This window comes from Ambystoma mexicanum, chromosome 2q, assembly GCF_040938575.1.
Source record: "Ambystoma mexicanum isolate Mex_15411 chromosome 2q, UKY_AmexF1_1, whole genome shotgun sequence".
Lineage (NCBI taxonomy): Eukaryota > Metazoa > Chordata > Amphibia > Caudata > Ambystomatidae > Ambystoma > Ambystoma mexicanum.
In genome coordinates, this window is record NC_090924.1 from 126773423 (window position 1) to 126786529 (window position 13107).

Genomic DNA, 13107 nt, shown 5'->3' on the forward strand with positions numbered 1-13107 from the left:
TTTTGTTTTTACAGGCAAAAGGAAAGGCCCAGCCCTCAGAGCTTCTGCCAATGCAGATCCCAGCAGGTGCAAAATAAAGGCTCTCCCCCACCTTGCCAGCTGCAGATTGATCAGAAGACTGCTAGTCTAGTGTGTTGGGCCACTTTCTCTCTTCTGTGTATCGTCCCCTCTTATTACATAAACAGCATAAGAGGAATAAAGGAAGGAAGGAAGGAAGGAACAGTGTATCGCAAGCACCTTCCACCCTGATGTCAATGGGCCACCAACCTTCGGGATGAGGAGGAGACCTGTGAAGACAGTCAGAGCGTGCCGACTGGGGCATTCATTTGGCTCATACACCGACAAGGCTTTCAGCGGCAGGAACAAACTTCAGGAAAAGGCATTCTTGGCCTCGAATCCTAAGGGGGGTGCAAACGCTGAGGACAATTCCGTCAAATGCTCAAAGGACCGTGGCTCGTTGGTCTAGGGGTATGATTCTCGCTTTGGGTGCGAGAGGTCCCGGGTTCAAATCCCGGACGAGCCCAATCAAGGTGGTTAACTTGAGCTCCTTTTTTTTGTTTTTTCAATGTTATTTTCATTGGACAGACTCTCTGGTTTTCTCGGTAAGCAGTAGTCGATGAACAATTCACTTCCTGAACCTCTTTGCGTGCCATGTCCTTGCGACAAGCACTTTGTGTTCTCTGTTAGCTCTCAGTAACATTCCTTGATTTGCTTGTGAGTTTTGGCCGTCCGATCTCAAAGTGGAAATATGTCCTTCCCTCTGTACGCTGCATAGGCCCTCAGCTGGCATACTTGTATATGTGCGCATGCTTGATAGGACGTATGTTTTAGGCTGGATTGTGTGAGCTTCAGGCGCAAGGCATTTGATTAGTCTTTAAGCAGGTCCACTTGCACTGCCCTTTGCACCTGTTCTCCCAGTCCCTACAAAGGTGAGCAAGCAGCTGTTTCTGTAGTGTAGTGGTTATCACGGTCGCCTCACACGCGAAAGGTCCCCGGTTCGAGACCGGGCAGAAACACTCTCTGCTGGCATTTTACACAAAATAGTTTTTTTCCCCTTTTGTCACACACAAATGTAAAGTATGAACTTATTTGCGTTCTCATGGAAATAGCATATGCTCTCAAGAGCTTGAGAAATACACTGGGAAGGCAAGCATCCTCACATGTATTCTGTATATGGGGCCAATAAAAAAATGCACGCGCTTGCATTTTGTGTATGTAATGTTGCAGAGCACAGAGAGGATTTATTTTCCCTACTGCTGGGTATTTGGGTCTCTGGGATCACAGTTGGGTCCGCTCCGTCCTCTGAAATGGTCCATATTAGTTACATAGGTTAGTGTACCAAAGAAATAATACATTTTCATATACAGCTTCTTCATTTCTGTGTTCTGAGGGATTACCAGTTGTAAGAAATGCACTTGCCGGTACAGTGATTCCCTGGCTTTCTCTGGCCCGAGAAAGCTTTTCCTCTGAAGTGGGAACAGAAGTTGGACTGCTTCTGCTGAACTTCCTGAAAGCAGAGCTGGAGGGAGGAGGGACTTTTTGAGTGCTGGGAAAATTTGAGCTGGAAATTTGCATCGGCTGGACAGAGATTGCTTGGAGCAGCCAAAATATAATAACGGCCATGGCGCTCAAGTAAAGCAGAAAGCTTTTAGTATACACCTTTTGCACTCTTGTCAACGAAGCTGGGCTCTGTGAATGCTCACCCTACGCAAGAAAAGAGAACAGACTTTGCTGGTGACCTAAATATATCTCGCCTGATCGAGCACGATCGAGCTCTGAGTGAGCAGCTGTGCAATGGTCATCTTTACCAAAGGGGAGATGCTGCTTTTTCCAGTGTCACGCCCATGCTCTCAGGGCTGGAGGGAGGAGGGCTGCTTTTTGTTTTTACAGGCAAAAGGAAAGGCCCAGCCCTCAGAGCTTCTGCCAATGCAGATCCCAGCAGGTGCAAAATAAAGGCTCTCCCCCACCTTGCCAGCTGCAGATTGATCAGAAGACTGCTAGTCTAGTGTGTTGGGCCACTTTCTCTCTTCTGTGTATCGTCCCCTCTTATTACATAAACAGCATAAGAGGAATAAAGGAAGGAAGGAAGGAAGGAAGGAACAGTGTATCGCAAGCACCTTCCACCCTGATGTCAATGGGCCACCAACCTTCGGGATGAGGAGGAGACCTGTGAAGACAGTCAGAGCGTGCCGACTGGGGCATTCATTTGGCTCATACACCGACAAGGCTTTCAGCGGCAGGAACAAACTTCAGGAATAGGCATTCTTGGCCTCGAATCCTAAGGGGGGTGCAAACGCTGAGGACAATTCCGTCAAATGCTCAAAGGACCGTGGCTCGTTGGTCTAGGGGTATGATTCTCGCTTTGGGTGCGAGAGGTCCCGGGTTCAAATCCCGGACGAGCCCAATCAAGGTGGTTAACTTGAGCTCCTTTTTTTTGTTTTTTCAATGTTATTTTCATTGGACAGACTCTCTGGTTTTCTCGGTAAGCAGTAGTCGATGAACAATTCACTTCCTGAACCTCTTTGCGTGCCATGTCCTTGCGACAAGCACTTTGTGTTCTCTGTTAGCTCTCAGTAACATTCCTTGATTTGCTTGTGAGTTTTGGCCGTCCGATCTCAAAGTGGAAATATGTCCTTCCCTCTGTACGCTGCATAGGCCCTCAGCTGGCATACTTGTATATGTGCGCATGCTTGATAGGACGTATGTTTTAGGCTGGATTGTGTGAGCTTCAGGCGCAAGGCATTTGATTAGTCTTTAAGCAGGTCCACTTGCACTGCCCTTTGCACCTGTTCTCCCAGTCCCTACAAAGGTGAGCAAGCAGCTGTTTCTGTAGTGTAGTGGTTATCACGTTCGCCTCACACGCGAAAGGTCCCCGGTTCGAGACCGGGCAGAAACACTCTCTGCTGGCATTTTACACAAAATAGTTTTTTTCCCCTTTTGTCACACACAAATGTAAAGTATGAACTTATTTGCGTTCCCATGGAAATAGCATATGCTCTCAAGAGCTTGAGAAATACACTGGGAAGGCAAGCATCCTCACATGTATTCTGTATATGGGGCCAATAAAAAAATGCACGCGCTTGCATTTTGTGTATGTAATGTTGCAGAGCACAGAGAGGATTTATTTTCCCTACTGCTGGGTATTTGGGTCTCTGGGATCACAGTTGGGTCCGCTCCGTCCTCTGAAATGGTCCATATTAGTTACATAGGTTAGTGTACCAAAGAAATAATACATTTTCATATACAGCTTCTTCATTTCTGTGTTCTGAGGGATTACCAGTTGTAAGAAATGCACTTGCCGGTACAGTGATTCCCTGGCTTTCTCTGGCCCGAGAAAGCTTTTCCTCTGAAGTGGGAACAGAAGTTGGACTGCTTCTGCTGAACTTCCTGAAAGCAGAGCTGGCGGGAGGAGGGACTTTTTGAGTGCTGGGAAAATTTGAGCTGGAAATTTGCATCGGCTGGACAGAGATTGCTTGGAGCAGCCAAAATATAATAACGGGCATGGCGCTCAAGTAAAGCAGAAAGCTTTTAGTATACACCTTTTGCACTCTTGTCAACGAAGCTGGGCTCTGTGAATGCTCACCCTACGCAAGAAAAGAGAACAGACTTTGCTGGTGACCTAAATATATCTCGCCTGATCGAGCCTGATCGAGCACGATCGAGCTCTGAGTGAGCAGCTGTGCAATGGTCATCTTTACCAAAGGGGAGATGCTGCTTTTTCCAGTGTCACGCCCATGCTCTCAGGGCTGGAGGGAGGAGGGCTGCTTTTTGTTTTTACAGGCAAAAGGAAAGGCCCAGCCCTCAGAGCTTCTGCCAATGCAGATCCCAGCAGGTGCAAAATAAAGGCTCTCCCCCACCTTGCCAGCTGCAGATTGATCAGAAGACTGCTAGTCTAGTGTGTTGGGCCACTTTCTCTCTTCTGTGTATCGTCCCCTCTTATTACATAAACAGCATAAGAGGAATAAAGGAAGGAAGGAAGGAAGGAAGGAACAGTGTATCGCAAGCACCTTCCACCCTGATGTCAATGGGCCACCAACCTTCGGGATGAGGAGGAGACCTGTGAAGACAGTCAGAGCGTGCCGACTGGGGCATTCATTTGGCTCATACACCGACAAGGCTTTCAGCGGCAGGAACAAACTTCAGGAAAAGGCATTCTTGGCCTCGAATCCTAAGGGGGGTGCAAACGCTGAGGACAATTCCGTCAAATGCTCAAAGGACCGTGGCTCGTTGGTCTAGGGGTATGATTCTCGCTTTGGGTGCGAGAGGTCCCGGGTTCAAATCCCGGACGAGCCCAATCAAGGTGGTTAACTTGAGCTCCTTTTTTTTGTTTTTTCAATGTTATTTTCATTGGACAGACTCTCTGGTTTTCTCGGTAAGCAGTAGTCGATGAACAATTCACTTCCTGAACCTCTTTGCGTGCCATGTCCTTGCGACAAGCACTTTGTGTTCTCTGTTAGCTCTCAGTAACATTCCTTGATTTGCTTGTGAGTTTTGGCCGTCCGATCTCAAAGTGGAAATATGTCCTTCCCTCTGTACGCTGCATAGGCCCTCAGCTGGCATACTTGTATATGTGCGCATGCTTGATAGGACGTATGTTTTAGGCTGGATTGTGTGAGCTTCAGGCGCAAGGCATTTGATTAGTCTTTAAGCAGGTCCACTTGCACTGCCCTTTGCACCTGTTCTCCCAGTCCCTACAAAGGTGAGCAAGCAGCTGTTTCTGTAGTGTAGTGGTTATCACGGTCGCCTCACACGCGAAAGGTCCCCGGTTCGAGACCGGGCAGAAACACTCTCTGCTGGCATTTTACACAAAATAGTTTTTTTCCCCTTTTGTCACACACAAATGTAAAGTATGAACTTATTTGCGTTCTCATGGAAATAGCATATGCTCTCAAGAGCTTGAGAAATACACTGGGAAGGCAAGCATCCTCACATGTATTCTGTATATGGGGCCAATAAAAAAATGCACGCGCTTGCATTTTGTGTATGTAATGTTGCAGAGCACAGAGAGGATTTATTTTCCCTACTGCTGGGTATTTGGGTCTCTGGGATCACAGTTGGGTCCGCTCCGTCCTCTGAAATGGTCCATATTAGTTACATAGGTTAGTGTACCAAAGAAATAATACATTTTCATATACAGCTTCTTCATTTCTGTGTTCTGAGGGATTACCAGTTGTAAGAAATGCACTTGCCGGTACAGTGATTCCCTGGCTTTCTCTGGCCCGAGAAAGCTTTTCCTCTGAAGTGGGAACAGAAGTTGGACTGCTTCTGCTGAACTTCCTGAAAGCAGAGCTGGAGGGAGGAGGGACTTTTTGAGTGCTGGGAAAATTTGAGCTGGAAATTTGCATCGGCTGGACAGAGATTGCTTGGAGCAGCCAAAATATAATAACGGCCATGGCGCTCAAGTAAAGCAGAAAGCTTTTAGTATACACCTTTTGCACTCTTGTCAACGAAGCTGGGCTCTGTGAATGCTCACCCTACGCAAGAAAAGAGAACAGACTTTGCTGGTGACCTAAATATATCTCGCCTGATCGAGCATGATCGAGCTCTGAGTGAGCAGCTGTGCAATGGTCATCTTTACCAAAGGGGAGATGCTGCTTTTTCCAGTGTCACGCCCATGCTCTCAGGGCTGGAGGGAGGAGGGCTGCTTTTTGTTTTTACAGGCAAAAGGAAAGGCCCAGCCCTCAGAGCTTCTGCCAATGCAGATCCCAGCAGGTGCAAAATAAAGGCTCTCCCCCACCTTGCCAGCTGCAGATTGATCAGAAGACTGCTAGTCTAGTGTGTTGGGCCACTTTCTCTCTTCTGTGTATCGTCCCCTCTTATTACATAAACAGCATAAGAGGAATAAAGGAAGGAAGGAAGGAAGGAAGGAACAGTGTATCGCAAGCACCTTCCACCCTGATGTCAATGGGCCACCAACCTTCGGGATGAGGAGGAGACCTGAGAAGACAGTCAGAGCGTGCCGACTGGGGCATTCATTTGGCTCATACACCGACAAGGCTTTCAGCGGCAGGAACAAACTTCAGGAATAGGCATTCTTGGCCTCGAATCCTAAGGGGGGTGCAAACGCTGAGGACAATTCCGTCAAATGCTCAAAGGACCGTGGCTCGTTGGTCTAGGGGTATGATTCTCGCTTTGGGTGCGAGAGGTCCCGGGTTCAAATCCCGGACGAGCCCAATCAAGGTGGTTAACTTGAGCTCCTTTTTTTTGTTTTTTCAATGTTATTTTCATTGGACAGACTCTCTGGTTTTCTCGGTAAGCAGTAGTCGATGAACAATTCACTTCCTGAACCTCTTTGCGTGCCATGTCCTTGCGACAAGCACTTTGTGTTCTCTGTTAGCTCTCAGTAACATTCCTTGATTTGCTTGTGAGTTTTGGCCGTCCGATCTCAAAGTGGAAATATGTCCTTCCCTCTGTACGCTGCATAGGCCCTCAGCTGGCATACTTGTATATGTGCGCATGCTTGATAGGACGTATGTTTTAGGCTGGATTGTGTGAGCTTCAGGCGCAAGGCATTTGATTAGTCTTTAAGCAGGTCCACTTGCACTGCCCTTTGCACCTGTTCTCCCAGTCCCTACAAAGGTGAGCAAGCAGCTGTTTCTGTAGTGTAGTGGTTATCACGTTCGCCTCACACGCGAAAGGTCCCCGGTTCGAGACCGGGCAGAAACACTCTCTGCTGGCATTTTACACAAAATAGTTTTTTTCCCCTTTTGTCACACACAAATGTAAAGTATGAACTTATTTGCGTTCCCATGGAAATAGCATATGCTCTCAAGAGCTTGAGAAATACACTGGGAAGGCAAGCATCCTCACATGTATTCTGTATATGGGGCCAATAAAAAAATGCACGCGCTTGCATTTTGTGTATGTAATGTTGCAGAGCACAGAGAGGATTTATTTTCCCTACTGCTGGGTATTTGGGTCTCTGGGATCACAGTTGGGTCCGCTCCGTCCTCTGAAATGGTCCATATTAGTTACATAGGTTAGTGTACCAAAGAAATAATACATTTTCATATACAGCTTCTTCATTTCTGTGTTCTGAGGGATTACCAGTTGTAAGAAATGCACTTGCCGGTACAGTGATTCCCTGGCTTTCTCTGGCCCGAGAAAGCTTTTCCTCTGAAGTGGGAACAGAAGTTGGACTGCTTCTGCTGAACTTCCTGAAAGCAGAGCTGGCGGGAGGAGGGACTTTTTGAGTGCTGGGAAAATTTGAGCTGGAAATTTGCATCGGCTGGACAGAGATTGCTTGGAGCAGCCAAAATATAATAACGGCCATGGCGCTCAAGTAAAGCAGAAAGCTTTTAGTATACACCTTTTGCACTCTTGTCAACGAAGCTGGGCTCTGTGAATGCTCACCCTACGCAAGAAAAGAGAACAGACTTTGCTGGTGACCTAAATATATCTCGCCTGATCGAGCACGATCGAGCTCTGAGTGAGCAGCTGTGCAATGGTCATCTTTACCAAAGGGGAGATGCTGCTTTTTCCAGTGTCACGCCCATGCTCTCAGGGCTGGAGGGAGGAGGGCTGCTTTTTGTTTTTACAGGCAAAAGGAAAGGCCCAGCCCTCAGAGCTTCTGCCAATGCAGATCCCAGCAGGTGCAAAATAAAGGCTCTCCCCCACCTTGCCAGCTGCAGATTGATCAGAAGACTGCTAGTCTAGTGTGTTGGGCCACTTTCTCTCTTCTGTGTATCGTCCCCTCTTATTACATAAACAGCATAAGAGGAATAAAGGAAGGAAGGAAGGAAGGAAGGAACAGTGTATCGCAAGCACCTTCCACCCTGATGTCAATGGGCCACCAACCTTCGGGATGAGGAGGAGACCTGTGAAGACAGTCAGAGCGTGCCGACTGGGGCATTCATTTGGCTCATACACCGACAAGGCTTTCAGCGGCAGGAACAAACTTCAGGAATAGGCATTCTTGGCCTCGAATCCTAAGGGGGGTGCAAACGCTGAGGACAATTCCGTCAAATGCTCAAAGGACCGTGGCTCGTTGGTCTAGGGGTATGATTCTCGCTTTGGGTGCGAGAGGTCCCGGGTTCAAATCCCGGACGAGCCCAATCAAGGTGGTTAACTTGAGCTCCTTTTTTTTGTTTTTTCAATGTTATTTTCATTGGACAGACTCTCTGGTTTTCTCGGTAAGCAGTAGTCGATGAACAATTCACTTCCTGAACCTCTTTGCGTGCCATGTCCTTGCGACAAGCACTTTGTGTTCTCTGTTAGCTCTCAGTAACATTCCTTGATTTGCTTGTGAGTTTTGGCCGTCCGATCTCAAAGTGGAAATATGTCCTTCCCTCTGTACGCTGCATAGGCCCTCAGCTGGCATACTTGTATATGTGCGCATGCTTGATAGGACGTATGTTTTAGGCTGGATTGTGTGAGCTTCAGGCGCAAGGCATTTGATTAGTCTTTAAGCAGGTCCACTTGCACTGCCCTTTGCACCTGTTCTCCCAGTCCCTACAAAGGTGAGCAAGCAGCTGTTTCTGTAGTGTAGTGGTTATCACGTTCGCCTCACACGCGAAAGGTCCCCGGTTCGAGACCGGGCAGAAACACTCTCTGCTGGCATTTTACACAAAATAGTTTTTTTCCCCTTTTGTCACACACAAATGTAAAGTATGAACTTATTTGCGTTCCCATGGAAATAGCATATGCTCTCAAGAGCTTGAGAAATACACTGGGAAGGCAAGCATCCTCACATGTATTCTGTATATGGGGCCAATAAAAAAATGCACGCGCTTGCATTTTGTGTATGTAATGTTGCAGAGCACAGAGAGGATTTATTTTCCCTACTGCTGGGTATTTGGGTCTCTGGGATCACAGTTGGGTCCGCTCCGTCCTCTGAAATGGTCCATATTAGTTACATAGGTTAGTGTACCAAAGAAATAATACATTTTCATATACAGCTTCTTCATTTCTGTGTTCTGAGGGATTACCAGTTGTAAGAAATGCACTTGCCGGTACAGTGATTCCCTGGCTTTCTCTGGCCCGAGAAAGCTTTTCCTCTGAAGTGGGAACAGAAGTTGGACTGCTTCTGCTGAACTTCCTGAAAGCAGAGCTGGCGGGAGGAGGGACTTTTTGAGTGCTGGGAAAATTTGAGCTGGAAATTTGCATCGGCTGGACAGAGATTGCTTGGAGCAGCCAAAATATAATAACGGCCATGGCGCTCAAGTAAAGCAGAAAGCTTTTAGTATACACCTTTTGCACTCTTGTCAACGAAGCTGGGCTCTGTGAATGCTCACCCTACGCAAGAAAAGAGAACAGACTTTGCTGGTGACCTAAATATATCTCGCCTGATCGAGCCTGATCGAGCACGATCGAGCTCTGAGTGAGCAGCTGTGCAATGGTCATCTTTACCAAAGGGGAGATGCTGCTTTTTCCAGTGTCACGCCCATGCTCTCAGGGCTGGAGGGAGGAGGGCTGCTTTTTGTTTTTACAGGCAAAAGGAAAGGCCCAGCCCTCAGAGCTTCTGCCAATGCAGATCCCAGCAGGTGCAAAATAAAGGCTCTCCCCCACCTTGCCAGCTGCAGATTGATCAGAAGACTGCTAGTCTAGTGTGTTGGGCCACTTTCTCTCTTCTGTGTATCGTCCCCTCTTATTACATAAACAGCATAAGAGGAATAAAGGAAGGAAGGAAGGAAGGAAGGAACAGTGTATCGCAAGCACCTTCCACCCTGATGTCAATGGGCCACCAACCTTCGGGATGAGGAGGAGACCTGTGAAGACAGTCAGAGCGTGCCGACTGGGGCATTCATTTGGCTCATACACCGACAAGGCTTTCAGCGGCAGGAACAAACTTCAGGAATAGGCATTCTTGGCCTCGAATCCTAAGGGGGGTGCAAACGCTGAGGACAATTCCGTCAAATGCTCAAAGGACCGTGGCTCGTTGGTCTAGGGGTATGATTCTCGCTTTGGGTGCGAGAGGTCCCGGGTTCAAATCCAGGACGAGCCCAATCAAGGTGGTTAACTTGAGCTCCTTTTTTTTGTTTTTTCAATGTTATTTTCATTGGACAGACTCTCTGGTTTTCTCGGTAAGCAGTAGTCGATGAACAATTCACTTCCTGAACCTCTTTGCGTGCCATGTCCTTGCGACAAGCACTTTGTGTTCTCTGTTAGCTCTCAGTAACATTCCTTGATTTGCTTGTGAGTTTTGGCCGTCCGATCTCAAAGTGGAAATATGTCCTTCCCTCTGTACGCTGCATAGGCCCTCAGCTGGCATACTTGTATATGTGCGCATGCTTGATAGGACGTATGTTTTAGGCTGGATTGTGTGAGCTTCAGGCGCAAGGCATTTGATTAGTCTTTAAGCAGGTCCACTTGCACTGCCCTTTGCACCTGTTCTCCCAGTCCCTACAAAGGTGAGCAAGCAGCTGTTTCTGTAGTGTAGTGGTTATCACGTTCGCCTCACACGCGAAAGGTCCCCGGTTCGAGACCGGGCAGAAACACTCTCTGCTGGCATTTTACACAAAATAGTTTTTTTCCCCTTTTGTCACACACAAATGTAAAGTATGAACTTATTTGCGTTCCCATGGAAATAGCATATGCTCTCAAGAGCTTGAGAAATACACTGGGAAGGCAAGCATCCTCACATGTATTCTGTATATGGGGCCAATAAAAAAATGCACGCGCTTGCATTTTGTGTATGTAATGTTGCAGAGCACAGAGAGGATTTATTTTCCCTACTGCTGGGTATTTGGGTCTCTGGGATCACAGTTGGGTCCGCTCCGTCCTCTGAAATGGTCCATATTAGTTACATAGGTTAGTGTACCAAAGAAATAATACATTTTCATATACAGCTTCTTCATTTCTGTGTTCTGAGGGATTACCAGTTGTAAGAAATGCACTTGCCGGTACAGTGATTCCCTGGCTTTCTCTGGCCCGAGAAAGCTTTTCCTCTGAAGTGGGAACAGAAGTTGGACTGCTTCTGCTGAACTTCCTGAAAGCAGAGCTGGCGGGAGGAGGGACTTTTTGAGTGCTGGGAAAATTTGAGCTGGAAATTTGCATCGGCTGGACAGAGATTGCTTGGAGCAGCCAAAATATAATAACGGCCATGGCGCTCAAGTAAAGCAGAAAGCTTTTAGTATACACCTTTTGCACTCTTGTCAACGAAGCTGGGCTCTGTGAATGCTCACCCTACGCAAGAAAAGAGAACAGACTTTGCTGGTGACCTAAATATATCTCGCCTGATCGAGCCTGATCGAGCACGATCGAGCTCTGAGTGAGCAGCTGTGCAATGGTCATCTTTACCAAAGGGGAGATGCTGCTTTTTCCAGTGTCACGCCCATGCTCTCAGGGCTGGAGGGAGGAGGGCTGCTTTTTGTTTTTACAGGCAAAAGGAAAGGCCCAGCCCTCAGAGCTTCTGCCAATGCAGATCCCAGCAGGTGCAAAATAAAGGCTCTCCCCCACCTTGCCAGCTGCAGATTGATCAGAAGACTGCTAGTCTAGTGTGTTGGGCCACTTTCTCTCTTCTGTGTATCGTCCCCTCTTATTACATAAACAGCATAAGAGGAATAAAGGAAGGAAGGAAGGAAGGAAGGAACAGTGTATCGCAAGCACCTTCCACCCTGATGTCAATGGGCCACCAACCTTCGGGATGAGGAGGAGACCTGTGAAGACAGTCAGAGCGTGCCGACTGGGGCATTCATTTGGCTCATACACCGACAAGGCTTTCAGCGGCAGGAACAAACTTCAGGAAAAGGCATTCTTGGCCTCGAATCCTAAGGGGGGTGCAAACGCTGAGGACAATTCCGTCAAATGCTCAAAGGACCGTGGCTCGTTGGTCTAGGGGTATGATTCTCGCTTTGGGTGCGAGAGGTCCCGGGTTCAAATCCCGGACGAGCCCAATCAAGGTGGTTAACTTGAGCTCCTTTTTTTTGTTTTTTCAATGTTATTTTCATTGGACAGACTCTCTGGTTTTCTCGGTAAGCAGTAGTCGATGAACAATTCACTTCCTGAACCTCTTTGCGTGCCATGTCCTTGCGACAAGCACTTTGTGTTCTCTGTTAGCTCTCAGTAACATTCCTTGATTTGCTTGTGAGTTTTGGCCGTCCGATCTCAAAGTGGAAATATGTCCTTCCCTCTGTACGCTGCATAGGCCCTCAGCTGGCATACTTGTATATGTGCGCATGCTTGATAGGACGTATGTTTTAGGCTGGATTGTGTGAGCTTCAGGCGCAAGGCATTTGATTAGTCTTTAAGCAGGTCCACTTGCACTGCCCTTTGCACCTGTTCTCCCAGTCCCTACAAAGGTGAGCAAGCAGCTGTTTCTGTAGTGTAGTGGTTATCACGGTCGCCTCACACGCGAAAGGTCCCCGGTTCGAGACCGGGCAGAAACACTCTCTGCTGGCATTTTACACAAAATAGTTTTTTTCCCCTTTTGTCACACACAAATGTAAAGTATGAACTTATTTGCGTTCTCATGGAAATAGCATATGCTCTCAAGAGCTTGAGAAATACACTGGGAAGGCAAGCATCCTCACATGTATTCTGTATATGGGGCCAATAAAAAAATGCACGCGCTTGCATTTTGTGTATGTAATGTTGCAGAGCACAGAGAGGATTTATTTTCCCTACTGCTGGGTATTTGGGTCTCTGGGATCACAGTTGGGTCCGCTCCGTCCTCTGAAATGGTCCATATTAGTTACATAGGTTAGTGTACCAAAGAAATAATACATTTTCATATACAGCTTCTTCATTTCTGTGTTCTGAGGGATTACCAGTTGTAAGAAATGCACTTGCCGGTACAGTGATTCCCTGGCTTTCTCTGGCCCGAGAAAGCTTTTCCTCTGAAGTGGGAACAGAAGTTGGACTGCTTCTGCTGAACTTCCTGAAAGCAGAGCTGGAGGGAGGAGGGACTTTTTGAGTGCTGGGAAAATTTGAGCTGGAAATTTGCATCGGCTGGACAGAGATTGCTTGGAGCAGCCAAAATATAATAACGGCCATGGCGCTCAAGTAAAGCAGAAAGCTTTTAGTATACACCTTTTGCACTCTTGTCAACGAAGCTGGGCTCTGTGAATGCTCACCCTACGCAAGAAAAGAGAACAGACTTTGCTGGTGACCTAAATATATCTCGCCTGATCGAGCACGATCGAGCTCTGAGTGAGCAGCTGTGCAATG

General features: G+C 47.4%; 10 non-coding genes across 10 annotated transcripts; all 10 read left to right on the plus strand.

The window, feature by feature from the left end:
• The first annotated feature begins 451 nt into the window (after positions 1 to 451).
• On the plus strand, positions 452 to 523 carry TRNAP-UGG (transfer RNA proline (anticodon UGG)). The gene has a single exon. It is a non-coding gene; the product is annotated as a tRNA-Pro (tRNA).
• A 1808-nt stretch (positions 524 to 2331) lies between these two features.
• On the plus strand, positions 2332 to 2403 carry TRNAP-UGG (transfer RNA proline (anticodon UGG)). The gene has a single exon. It is a non-coding gene; the product is annotated as a tRNA-Pro (tRNA).
• Positions 2404 to 2823: 420 nt separating this feature from the next.
• TRNAV-CAC (transfer RNA valine (anticodon CAC)) lies at positions 2824 to 2896 on the plus strand. The gene has a single exon. It is a non-coding gene; the product is annotated as a tRNA-Val (tRNA).
• A 1325-nt stretch (positions 2897 to 4221) lies between these two features.
• TRNAP-UGG (transfer RNA proline (anticodon UGG)) lies at positions 4222 to 4293 on the plus strand. The gene has a single exon. It is a non-coding gene; the product is annotated as a tRNA-Pro (tRNA).
• Positions 4294 to 6101: 1808 nt separating this feature from the next.
• Positions 6102 to 6173, plus strand: TRNAP-UGG (transfer RNA proline (anticodon UGG)). Its single transcript has one exon. It is a non-coding gene; the product is annotated as a tRNA-Pro (tRNA).
• Positions 6174 to 6593: 420 nt separating this feature from the next.
• On the plus strand, positions 6594 to 6666 carry TRNAV-CAC (transfer RNA valine (anticodon CAC)). Its single transcript has one exon. It is a non-coding gene; the product is annotated as a tRNA-Val (tRNA).
• A 1315-nt stretch (positions 6667 to 7981) lies between these two features.
• TRNAP-UGG (transfer RNA proline (anticodon UGG)) lies at positions 7982 to 8053 on the plus strand. Its single transcript has one exon. It is a non-coding gene; the product is annotated as a tRNA-Pro (tRNA).
• Positions 8054 to 8473: 420 nt separating this feature from the next.
• Positions 8474 to 8546, plus strand: TRNAV-CAC (transfer RNA valine (anticodon CAC)). Its single transcript has one exon. It is a non-coding gene; the product is annotated as a tRNA-Val (tRNA).
• A 1817-nt stretch (positions 8547 to 10363) lies between these two features.
• On the plus strand, positions 10364 to 10436 carry TRNAV-CAC (transfer RNA valine (anticodon CAC)). The gene has a single exon. It is a non-coding gene; the product is annotated as a tRNA-Val (tRNA).
• A 1325-nt stretch (positions 10437 to 11761) lies between these two features.
• Positions 11762 to 11833, plus strand: TRNAP-UGG (transfer RNA proline (anticodon UGG)). Its single transcript has one exon. It is a non-coding gene; the product is annotated as a tRNA-Pro (tRNA).
• The last annotated feature ends 1274 nt before the right edge of the window (positions 11834 to 13107 follow it).